This window comes from Brachyhypopomus gauderio, chromosome 7 (assembly GCF_052324685.1).
Source record: "Brachyhypopomus gauderio isolate BG-103 chromosome 7, BGAUD_0.2, whole genome shotgun sequence".
Taxonomy (NCBI): Eukaryota; Metazoa; Chordata; class Actinopteri; order Gymnotiformes; family Hypopomidae; genus Brachyhypopomus; species Brachyhypopomus gauderio.
Window position 1 is genome coordinate 4,496,374 of NC_135217.1, and position 12,185 is coordinate 4,508,558.

At 42.7% G+C, this 12,185-nt stretch overlaps 1 protein-coding gene across 1 annotated transcript in view; it reads right to left on the reverse strand.

Annotated features, from left to right (window-relative positions):
• drd2b (dopamine receptor D2b) overlaps nt 1-7,064 on the reverse strand; it is a 32,936-nt gene extending 25,872 nt beyond the window's left edge. Inside the window, exon 1 of the mRNA XM_077011061.1 lies at nt 6,613-7,064. The gene's annotated coding sequence lies outside the window, so the exon portion shown is untranslated. The remainder of the gene's footprint in view (nt 1-6,612) is intronic.
• Nucleotides 7,065-12,185: the final 5,121 nt, after the last annotated feature.

A 12,185-nucleotide genomic window follows, 5' to 3' on the forward strand; every position in this document is an offset into this window, starting at 1 on the left:
ACCCTGGGGAGATCGCAGCATCCATATTTCTTCATCTGTTGTGGCTGCAAGCTCCCTCGGGTGCATGGCTGGGAAACGCACATTCATGTACTCACGCCGTTCACACAGAGCTGCGGCAATCAAAAGCAACCTTTAAATTTACTCCAGGAAAGAAATAAAAAGAAGATTAGAGAGACAAAAGGACCAATCGCGAGAACACGTTAGCTCCGCCGCTCTTTAAGAGGTCACATTAGCTCGGCCACTCTTTAAGAGAACACGTTAGCTCGACTGTTTCTTTAAGGGAACACGTTAGCTCGACTGTTTCTTTAAGGGAACACATTAGCTCGACTGTTTCTTTAAGGGAACACATTAGCTCGACTGTTCTTTAAAAGAACATGTTAGCTGGTGTTTTGCTGCAGGATAAAGCTTAGGACACTTAGGAGTTGAATTGAGGGACAAACAAGCTCAGGAAGCCAAAAATCCATTTGGGTGGACTTTTCTATTTTTCACACACAATACAATTACACAATTACATGTATACAAATACAATTCTTCTGTCCATCCACAAAATGAGGTGAGTTGACTTCAGTGTGCCCACCACCGTCTTGTAGACTGATCTTTAACACCTCGTCACTTTAACACTACGACTACACTCTAGCTGCTAATGCAACTGGCCCATGTGGCAGTCATGGGGCAGTCATGGCCTGGCGGTTAGGGAACTGGTCTTGTGACCGGAGGGTCGTGGGTTCGATTCCCAGACAGGCCATGACTGAGGTGCCCTTGAGCAAGGCACCTAACCCCAACTGCTCCCCGGGCGCCGGGCTAGGGCTGCCCACCGCTCTGGGTACGTTTGATCCACAGCCCCCTAGTAATCACTAGTGTGTGTGTGTGTGTTCTGACTGCACAGATGGGTTAAAAGCGGAGGACAAATTTCGATTGGGGTGTAAAAATCACAATTGACAAAATATGGCACATTTCATTTCATTTCATTTCATTTCATTTCATGTGCACCCACAAACTGCTCAAAAGTGCTGGTTCAGATCCCACTATGCCTCACTGCCTGGTCCAAAGCTCGACCACATTCTCTGGGTCGCACTGCTCGGGATTTGGCATAGATGACCTTGGAGAGACAGGTTTTTGTTACTAAGCACCTCATCGCTAGATTGAATTTCAGAGCACTCACCTAGATGCCCCAGTGCTCTCCGTGCATGTTAAACTGCTGATATCAGAACTGGCTACCAAAGAATGGCACAGACACAAATACTTCTCTTCTACCTGAATATGGTTTTCTTCACTGAACTTGCTGTCTTGTTGTTCCATTGATACTGCAGGATTTTTTTGTGCCAGTAAGTTAACACAGTTAAAACTAAAATAATAATAAGTTAATAATACATTATGTAGGATAAATACACCACTATTTTCTCTGTCTAGATAAAAAGGTTAAAATAATGAACTACTAGATAACACAAATGAATTACAGATACCAAAAAGATGAACATGATACCATCAGATCAGCAGAGTTTCCCAGTTATATAAAAAAAAAACCCCACCATAATTATAGCAGCCCCATTATGCCGTAAATGATGACTGCAATTATTTCAGACGTAATTGCAGCACGGTCACGCATTTCAATGCAGGCTCCCAGCACGACGTCCTGGCAGTCCTGGGATTTGACGGCCCGGGCGAACTCTGCCGAGACTCCTCGCCGCACGCCCCAGTGTGCAACTCCGTGGTTCGTTAGGAGAGCTCATCAGGTTAGCGGTTAGCAGCAGTAGTAGCAGGAGGAACGGCATGATAATGAATGCGTAATTGCACACTTGAGTGATTGTTCTCATTGTGCCAGGCAGAAGTGCAGGAGCCATGAGTACAGTGGTTCTCTCTCACGCGTCAGCCTTTTCAAACCATAAGTGGACATCTGTAACATACAACTCGTTCTCATTCTACAGAACATTCTGCAGAGCTGTTCAATTTGGTTTTGATGTAGTTACCAAGTTATTTAGAGTAGTTACAGACTGATATGCCTTAAGATCAATAACTATAAATAATATGCCAGAAGGTGACGAGGTTAATCTCACTGCATTTCACTTCACAATGGTTAATATGGATTTTGATTTGATTTAAATCTGTAAGTTAATCTGAACACTTGAAAGCTTAAAAATAGAGGAATATTTATATTTTGTTGTTATTGTGATGGTGTTGTTCCAATGTTCAAACTCTACTAGTTGCAGAAGGTCATGAGTAATCTGTGCAAGGTGTGAATATGGTGTTTTCATTTAGTAATTCAACTGAACCATGACTATGCAATAACCCAAGCAATAAAAGATAAGAGTTGTTAAAGAAAATTTGTAAGAAGATTATGTCTGTGTATGTCCAGGATGATCAAAGCTCTCGGGCCTATAAAAATGAAATTTGTATTTCACCCTCCCCTATAGTCATGGGACCAATGAATTCCGGAGAAGTTACAGAATCAAATGGAAAGTAATTTATATTACCCATTAATGCACCTTTAGGGCTGTTAAGAAGGACAACAGCCATGGCCTAATTTCTTCTAGACCCAGACACACTCTGTGTGATATTGCAACTTCAACATTTATATCATAGACGAGCAATGTTTCTACAGCAACTCAATGGTTCAGATGCTCTACGCTAGAATCATGTGGAAGGACAATACACAATAGAGAACGGTGGTATTTCCCCTCCGCAGTTAAACATTTTCAAAGAGAAATGCTCCTCTTATAAGCCGTGTTATGCAGTCCAGCAGGACCTCAAACATCACTGCACTCTTCACTCTGAATGTTCATTCATCAGCTCTCATATTTCAAGAGGAAAACAACCCAGACCTGAAACTGAACAGGAAGACACATAAATTCTTAACCTCAATGCACAAGTTTTTTTCTCTGCTGTCCTCAAATGTGCCTCCCGTCTACACAGTGGCCGATAAATCATTTCAAGTACAACCTGTATTTCCAAAGAGCTGTGGTGGTATTTTCATGTAAATGCAGTACTGAGGATGTTCTGTGAGGAAAAGGTTTGGATGGGAACTTGAGACTGATTGCCTGCTTGCAGCTTTGTCAACTTTAAAAGTAAAATCAGGCAGAGTGCAGATTTCATCATGTCTGCTGGCTGGAACTTATGGGTACACACATAAACATCGAATTTCAGTCCGACAGACATTGAAAATAATCAGGAAATAATCATTTCTGAAATGTGAGAGATTCAAATATAAAAACTAACGAGGCTAAAGATGCATCAGACTGACACTTAAGATATTCTGTTTTAATTTTATCGATAAAAATTAAACAAATGGGGCTCAAATAGTTTTATTGTACCAAGTTTGAACTGAGCAAGAGTTTCTTTGCCATTTGTTCAAATCTGAGGTCCCAAAAATGTATTATGCACAAAAAAACTATCCTTACAAAACAAACAAATAAATAATTAAATAACATTATCTATTCCATTACAGACCCTAGTTCTTACATATTTATGGAAATTCGCAGATGGAATTAGCTTATCAACTAACTCTGATGCAAGGCAACTTTTGTGATTGATGTATTTTGCACATGGTCTCACAGAAAAGAGACAAAATAGACTGAAACATGGATTTCACTAGGACGTGCTCTGGGAGCAGACGCATGTATTCGTCGCTCCTGCGAAACAAGGGCACTTCATCGCGACGTGTCTCGCCCTGCGCCAGCACCAAACAACGCTTCCGCCACTAACGCTGCTAATGTCGTTCCCCTTCTGACTACTCCAGCGACCTCTCACTCCCCGAGGCCACCAGGGATCACGGAGAGCTCGCAGAGAGCTTGCGGAGAGCTCGCAGAGAGCTCGCAGAGATCTCGCTGAGAGCGGACGAAGGGGCTCGCAGCACAGGCATCCACTAACGAGCCTCCGATGAGCTCATTAGGGCTGTGCAGCATGACGACGGCTAACGACGTCTCCCCGTCAGAGGAAAGAGAACGATGCCTTGGCCACGCCCCCCCTCCCCCTCCATGCTGTACTGGACTTACCCCACCCCCACCTCCACAAACTAGTTGTCCGCAAATCATGCTATCATGGTCAGGCTCCTCCCACTTGATTCGGTAACAGAGAGATGTGTAAAGGACACAAGCCAGCCATGGGTGCGAATTCAGCTGAACGTGACACACGCTGAAACGTCATGATGAACACGGCATGGCACACGCAGATCCATTAACATGTCTTGTTCTCCGCTCACGTGAAATCAACAGCTTCCAGAAGGAGGCACGTGCAGGCACTGCTGCTTGGTACTCAGGTGCGCTTTCGAAAGGTCACTACCAAGAATGATTATAGCCCGGCAAAGTACCAGTGGAGCAAAACAAACCCCAGTTATCTATGAACACACACAGTCTGCCCTGTAATTACTTTGTAGACCTGTAAACTGCGAGTGTTTTACCATAATAACAAGAAATGCCAGTCCACAATATTGTGTCAAATCATATTCGCACTAAATCCTCAATGGAAACCTTGCATGGATTCACTATATAGGCTTATGTTCCAAATGGAAGACTTCAAAGCCATTCTGGACCAGCTGCTGGGCCCCCTGAAGCACGCCTATTTTGGGGGCAATGTTTATTTATGCATATGATTATGAGCTGAGCGTAGTCATGGTCCGAAGCCCTGCAATTTCTGCAGCACACAGCGGGTCACTCAGGCGACAGGGCGAGCAGAAATACCCGCAAAGCTGGAAGGGGCTGCTAACGCCTGGGCACATTTAAAACCAGCGCTGCTCGCAGGAGGGGAGGGGGGGGGGGGAGGCTCTGCACAAAGCCTCGGTCTAGTTTCATGCTACGGGGAGCACCCAGGGGGGATAAAAAAAATGAGCAGTTGTTATAAATGTAATCCAGCCTGACATTAAAAGGCTAGAAGACGTGCTGTATAAATCCGCTTCTGTATCAGACCCCCCCGGCCACAGTTTCAGTTTCCAGCACATTTGAAGGGAAACGGGTCATTACTCATGTCCCACTGTTCACATGTAAGGTCAGGTGCACAACGTAATAAGTAGGATGCTAATTTAGATAATTATGTACATATCTGACATCCTCAGATGTTCCCTGATGTATGTATTCCTTCACATATGCATCTGTTATGTTTTTACATTTCCAGCATGCCCTATTCACCTGAGCATGTTCAATGTGTGTGTGTGTGCGTGCACTTGGTGAAACAGTGGTGTTGAAAATGTAACCACCAAGCCTTATTTTTGTGATCAGAAGCATTAAGATCGTGTCATGGCTCTGGATTTGGTACAGAGGTGCAGTGCGTATGGCTGGAGGGTGTAGCTGGCATCTGAGCGTCAGCACTGTTCCTGCTGCACCTATCAAGACCTGATGGACCGGCTGTCATCTGAGGAAAATCACCGGTCACGGAATAGAATTGGATGGGGGCAAACGTGTGTCAAAAATCGAAGAGGTCAAGTAATAGCTATTGTTTTTGAAGGCAGTTGCTATCTAAGCTTTGGCCCAGTTTCAGGCAGTATTAATCGCTGGTTTTCCTAGGCACAGTTAATCACCGGTATCCCTGTCGACATTTAGACGGTGCTGATGTTCGGCCCACAGAAAGGACATCTGTCTTCAAAATGGCCTTTGTGGCAATTTCAAGTCATTTTAATCCAACACAAGAGCTCTTGAATTTCCAATAACATAGTGAAAGTCACAAAGGATGAGAACGCGCTGACATTACACTCTTGTTAATTATGCATTTGTAAGGGTCTCATAAGAATTTGGCTTGATAGGCTCTTGTTAAATATAGTTTTGCTTAAAGCCAGAGAGAAAAGGGGGGGAGGGCAGATAGAAAGAGAAAAAGGAGAAGAAAATATATAAATATATCCAGTATCAAGGGGAAAACAACATTTTCAGTGCTTCTCGAGTGCGTCTTGAAATTTTAGACCATAAAACATAAATTGTGGAAGGAAGATGATATATTGAAAACAACACTAACAAAATGAAAATATAGCTAATGGGCAGTCCATAACAATCACTCAATCAGAGATTTGAGAATCTTTAAACCTACATCTGTGGTATTTCGAGCCGTAGTGATACGGCTCATAAACCATCTTCCAGGATACATTATTATCTATTATGTTATGGTGGTTTAGACAGCAAAAATCAGTTTCACACTTAAAAACCACCGAGGATGCCACAGCCAGTGCAGCGAACCACTTAAGAACGCAGGTTTTTAAAAGTGCAGGCACATATTGACATTTGATATTTAATTACGCATGGCACATATCGTTGTTAGCGTTTCAACACTGATACTTTACAATCAATTGCTTTTATCTTTAGAAGTAGCCTCGATGTTATAATGTTCATACCAGCGAGAAAACTGCTTGTTATTCCCTTAAAACTTCCTACCGTTGCTCACAAAACCTGGCACAGCGTGACACCTGGCACGAGCTCGTCAGCATAACACTTTTTTATTTTTTCCTCAGACCAATTAACTGCGCGCGCGTGTTAATATATATATATATATATATATATATATATATATATATATATATATATATATATATATATATATAATGTGTGTTATTATATATATCTCAAATGCACACTTCAAATCAAATAGCCTACATACAAATATACAAACATACACATATATCTTCATTATGGTTCTTACCTTCAAGCCATAGGATTTGTAGGATTTGAAGAATGATTTCCTATCTTTCCTGGGTTCTCCCAGCGATTATATCCAGAGTTTTCTAATGTTCAGCATTCCTAATTTCCACGGTGCCGAACTGTCCATTCTCACTCAAAACAAACGGTATTAGGTGTAGTAGTAAATCAAAAGACGTCGCAAAACACGCCACAAAAGCGACGCCAAGTTAACTTGTGAATCAAGTGAAGTGGACAGCTAAATGTTTGCCGACAAACATTTCCGATTTTCTTACAAAATATCACGAGCGAACTCAATTTCAAGTGCCTCTAACTTCTAGTGCGAAATGAACGTGAAGCCGGAGAGCTGGTGTCGCTGTGAAGGAGCCGTATTCAGCTCTCACAACCCACCACTCGGGTCCTCCGTCCCCGCTGGAGCAGGTAGAACAAGGCGGGGCTCCCTGCTTTCGCCAGAGAAGCGTTTAAGGATCCGACCTACACTCAAAAATATATTAATAAACTCAGAGAGAGAGAGAGAGAGAGAGAGAGAGAGAGAGAGAGAGAGAGAGAGAGAGACGTAGCTATTCATTATTGTACTAAACCGATTCCATAAATGTAAGGAAATTAGGTCATTTTAATCATTTAAAGAATATAATGGCTTTACTAGTCTATTAGTCAGTTAGTTCACTTTATGATACATAATTACTGCAGGAGTCTGTCTTAGTAAGTCTTCCTTCAGGCTGTAACTGCAGGGAACTGGGACACTTTGCATTCCTGTGTAGTGTATAAAGTCATCAGATACACATACAGAATCTGCTACATCACATTAAGAGCATTATAATGCCAGTTACTGTAGACCAGCTCCTCATACCAAACGATTATCTCCAAACAGACCACCTGGGCACAGAATTATGAATTCAAACCGCATGGTTTTCTATAGCATGGCACAATGGTTTGATTACTGAGACTTCTCATTTTTCTTTATCTTAATTGAATGCACTGACATTCAGTCTGGCCACTGGTCTATTCTGATAGTCGCGACCAAATATCTATCATTCTATGCATAGCCTACCTTAGTATTAATGGGACTTCAAGTGATTAAACATCTGTTCATTGTAATGGAAATTAGGCACAAAAAAAACGCACCTAGCCAAAAAGGACTTCTTGTTATTCAGTAAAGCAACTGGGAGTGTACAGTCATGGAAGCTGTTATAGGCTGACAAAAAAAAATAAAATACCTATACCTCAAAACCTCATGTCTCGAGAGACAAGCCTTCATTTCCTACTGCAGGCACCCAAGTGGCCGCGTTTTTTTTTCTCCCGCTCCAGCCGGAAGGTTAAACACATCGGACGGTCGCTTCCTCGTCCCCCGGTGTACGGCTATATGAGGTGAAGAGCTGTCCTAAAGCCTAACCTTGTGCCTTCTTTAAATAAAAGAGAAACAACACCCTTTTCTGCAGCTAAAAATGCTCAAGGTCGCATGGTTGAAAAGTACTTTACACAGACCTTGTCAAAGTCAGTTTGGGAGTCATGCTAATTTTATGGTGGGTAATTCCTCCCATGTGGAAGCGTGCCTCTGTAATTGTGTACCTCTGGGCAGGTGAGTATGACAGGACAGGCAATCAAATCAGTGGGGGTTTTGTTGACATAATTCAACAGATATTTATATATATCTATAATATGTTATGGTCTTTAATCTGCAAATACCTGTTAGAACAGTGTTTTATCTTCAGACTTAAATGAGGCTCAGCTATGCAAACAGTGAGGGTTCCCAAAACTGACGAACTAGGATCCACCGGGTTGGGCTATCTAAAATGAATTTAGTTCTCAAACTTAAACTACTGGGTGTTTTTAGGACACCAAATTAAAAGGAAGATAAGTAACAAATTTATTTATGCCGTATTTATTTCCAGTCCACCTGTAACCACTACCTTGAAAATCAGGAAATTCATTTATGAAACTCTTTAGACTACTGGAAAACCAAATAGTCTCAAGGTCAGGTTGCAAACAAAAAGGTTCCATCGAACAAATCAAATTGTAAGACAAGACCAAACACAGTTGAATATGCTTAACAGCAGTGCACAGGTGCCCAGAGGACATTCAGTCTGCTAGCAGTCTTAGGAAAGACTTCATAATGCAAGACAGTTCCAGAGAGTCCTCAGTGCTTGACAAGTGTATTGAGATCCTGTGCTTAGGGTTGGGTGTGTGGAGACGCTGGTAGTCAGCCGCTGAGGGAGGTTTGATGGAGGGAGGTGTAACTTCACCCCATCACTATCCCTGGCGTCATGTTAATGGATGGCTACTGTCTATCACTATTTATTAGTTCTTCTGTTTCAAATATTCAGTGATTATCAGAGCTGCTGTGAGAAGAATACTAATTTATCTAAAGCACCTGAGGAGACTGTCTTCTTTCATTTAAAGATTAACTGGTTCCCTTTATTTCCTGGTAAAATTACACGAAAAAGCGCAAGGAATGGTCACGAGAGACGTTCTCACTTAATTCTGAGAACCCCCGAGACCTTTAAGTTCTCTCTGATTATTTTCCATTAAGTATTAGAATGAGTATTTTTTCATTTTTTTGCCCTTCTGTCTTTATGCGGTCCAGGGGCAACATGTGGGCGCACAGGAAGATGAGTGATAGGTTCAATGGGCTGTATTTTCATGCTCAGCTGTATCATTATGTAGTGAGGATGACTTATACCTGCCGCTGTGGCTCAGGACAAACTAAAAGCTTCCCACATTGTTTAACACGACCTATATCTCCCAGTGTCATACGGCTATGCGTTCAGTCTGAGGCCTAAAAGACACGGTACTCCTCCGGTCTTTCCTCTCCACCACGAAAACTCCACCCTTGAGCTGCTGCAGCGAAGCTCTCCCCGTGATAATACTTCTGTCCAAAAGATGGACGGCACACGCTTTATCCACGTTTCATCTCTTTTTGTTGTCTCGCTCCGATGCGGCCGGAGAATAATTCGCGGTTAATCTCTGGCTCGGCCGCCGAAATGGAACTTGTATATTAAAATCCAGAAGAAATGTGCCACAGAGATAACCATGCAGGTGCCAGCCACGCAGATGCATAGCGTAGTGCAGGAAAGGTAAAAACACTGGAGCAATATCGCAAACGTTCCTGTGAACCGGCGTGCACATGTACTTCGAATTCCGACATGCTAAAACTGTGGCATTCTTTGTGCTAATTTTTAATGTCTTGAGGGTAGCAGAGTAAACTATATCAAGGGCATCATATATATTCATCTGGATTAATTTATTAAACATAAAATAAGACATTTCCTTCACCAAAGCTTTATTGGAGACAAACACAAATAATCTTTTTTTAAATAAGCCAAATTTTGTTTAGCAAACTGATTAGCATTCACACACAGAGGCAGTGGCAAGTTGTTACGGCAACTAGGATATTTAACGATACATTTGCTAGCTTTGCAGGGACATTGCTAAAAGAACGGTGAATCAAAACAGCTTCAAACTGTCTTTAGTAACAGACTTGAGAGTTTCATTCTGAACTATCTAACTGCTAGCCGCTGGGCCTGGGCGCTACGCTAGCAGCAGGGGGCTGTGCGGTAAATGATGGCTTCTCATCTTGAACTGCTCTGCATTAGCTGCGCTCCACAGCAGTCCAAAAGCCTGTGGCCATGAGGTGGGAAACAGACCCTCTGGCAACCCGTGGAAGTCAGTGAGCTCTGGCTAATGACCTCAGAATGGCATTCTCTCAGTAAATATGGCAGTTTTGTACTGACATATGCTGAGGTACAGACATTATTTAGGGAAAGAAGTTGACATGTTATGCAGTGGCTTTGCATATGGATACGCTACATGGTTTGGGCTGTTAATTATGCAGTGATGAGGGCCTAATTTGCATAGGTTAACCGTTTATGTGCTGTTTTACTGTTTACGGTTTCAATTTATTTACGGTGTACATTCTCATTACAGTCTGTGGCCTGTTGATAAGTAGCCTTTGTGCATCACGTTCATCACTGGTCCGTTTGTAACTGATGGACCACTATTGCTATGCAGATGGGGAACTGTTCTCAACACCACAGCGACTCCAGTATGGCTGGTGTGTGTACGCATCAGTGTCTGCTGCGTTGAGAACGCTACTGCTCCCGAAATATCCAGCCAGTCCTAAATCATTGATTCTCTTTCTTTGTCAGTTAAGAGTGAAGTCTCATCGCTATGGCAAGAACCAAGCAGACTGCCCATAAATCCACTGGTGGCAAAGCCCCCAGGAAGCAACTTGCCACTAAGACTGCCTGTAAAAGCGCCTCAGCTACTGGAGGCGTGAAGAAGCCTCACCGTTACAGGCCTGGTACTGTAGCTTTGCGTGAAATCCGTCGTTATCAGAAGTCAACAGAGATGCTGATCCGCAAACTGCCCTTCGAGCGCCTGGTGAGGGAAATTGCTCAAGATTTCAAGACCGATCTCTGTTTCCAGAGCTCTGCCGTCATGGCCCTGCAGAAGGCAGGTGAGGTACACCTGGTCGGTCTGTTTGAGGACACCAACCTGTGCACTATCCATGCCAAGAGAGTCACCACCATGCCTAAAGACATCCAGCTGGCCCACCGCATTCGCGGAGAACATCCTTAAACGTTCGGAGTAAGGTTCCTAAAAAACCCAGAAATCTGGGCTCAGATATTCAACTTTCAATAAGGGGTGAAGTATGGACCGTCGTTTCTAACCAGACAACTTCGTGGACTTTCTGATGATTAAAGAGGGTGGTGAGTCTGTATCTGATTGTCATGCAGCAAGGCTATGAACACTCCAACTCCCAGAACTCCCAGAATGCACAGCGCAGGTTGACTCAATCCACATCCCCTGATTTCTGAGGACACCTGCACCTCATTTCACATCCGTATAAATTACCCAGCATCCCTAGGTTCACTGCGAAGTACTGCCAAACTCTTGTAGTAAAGCATACCAAGCGTTTTTCCTTGATTGCCAATATTGCATTTACGACCTGTTTTGCATATTTGGATTTACTTTTACTGATTTGCCTTTTTGTACCGTTGCCTTTATATTCGGATTGTCTCTTAGTGTTTAACCTGGACTGTTCCTCATTCTGTTCTTGGATCAGTACCTCTGCTGTCCTCGGATTGTTCCAGACATCCCTAGTCTCATTTGAGAATTAAAGCCATTTTTCTATAGCCTGGCTGTGTGTGTATCATTATGCAGCAACCGTCACACTGATAATATAAGGACTACAGTGAATGGGGTTTAATGGAAGCTGAGAAAAAAACATAAAAGACTCTCTTGAAATTCAAGACTTTATTCCAAATTCTTTCTGTATTGAGATTATACCACAATATAAGGGGCCTTTTCTCTATATAAATAATTTTATAGAGAATCGCGTGATAAACATTGTCCATATCCTTTTGCTACACTGGAAATGTAGACTGATTTTACCAGTGCTTTACCACATCTTTTGCTAGTAGCATGTCATCGGCAATTTGTAACCCACTTTTGCACTGCTCAAGTAGAAGCTGTGTATTTTAATAACGTCTTTAGAGGCCTTCTTTATAACCTGAACTCAGAGTCATATGTAACCTGTACACTGTCAGAGTCGAGACCACAGAGTTAAAATGTATC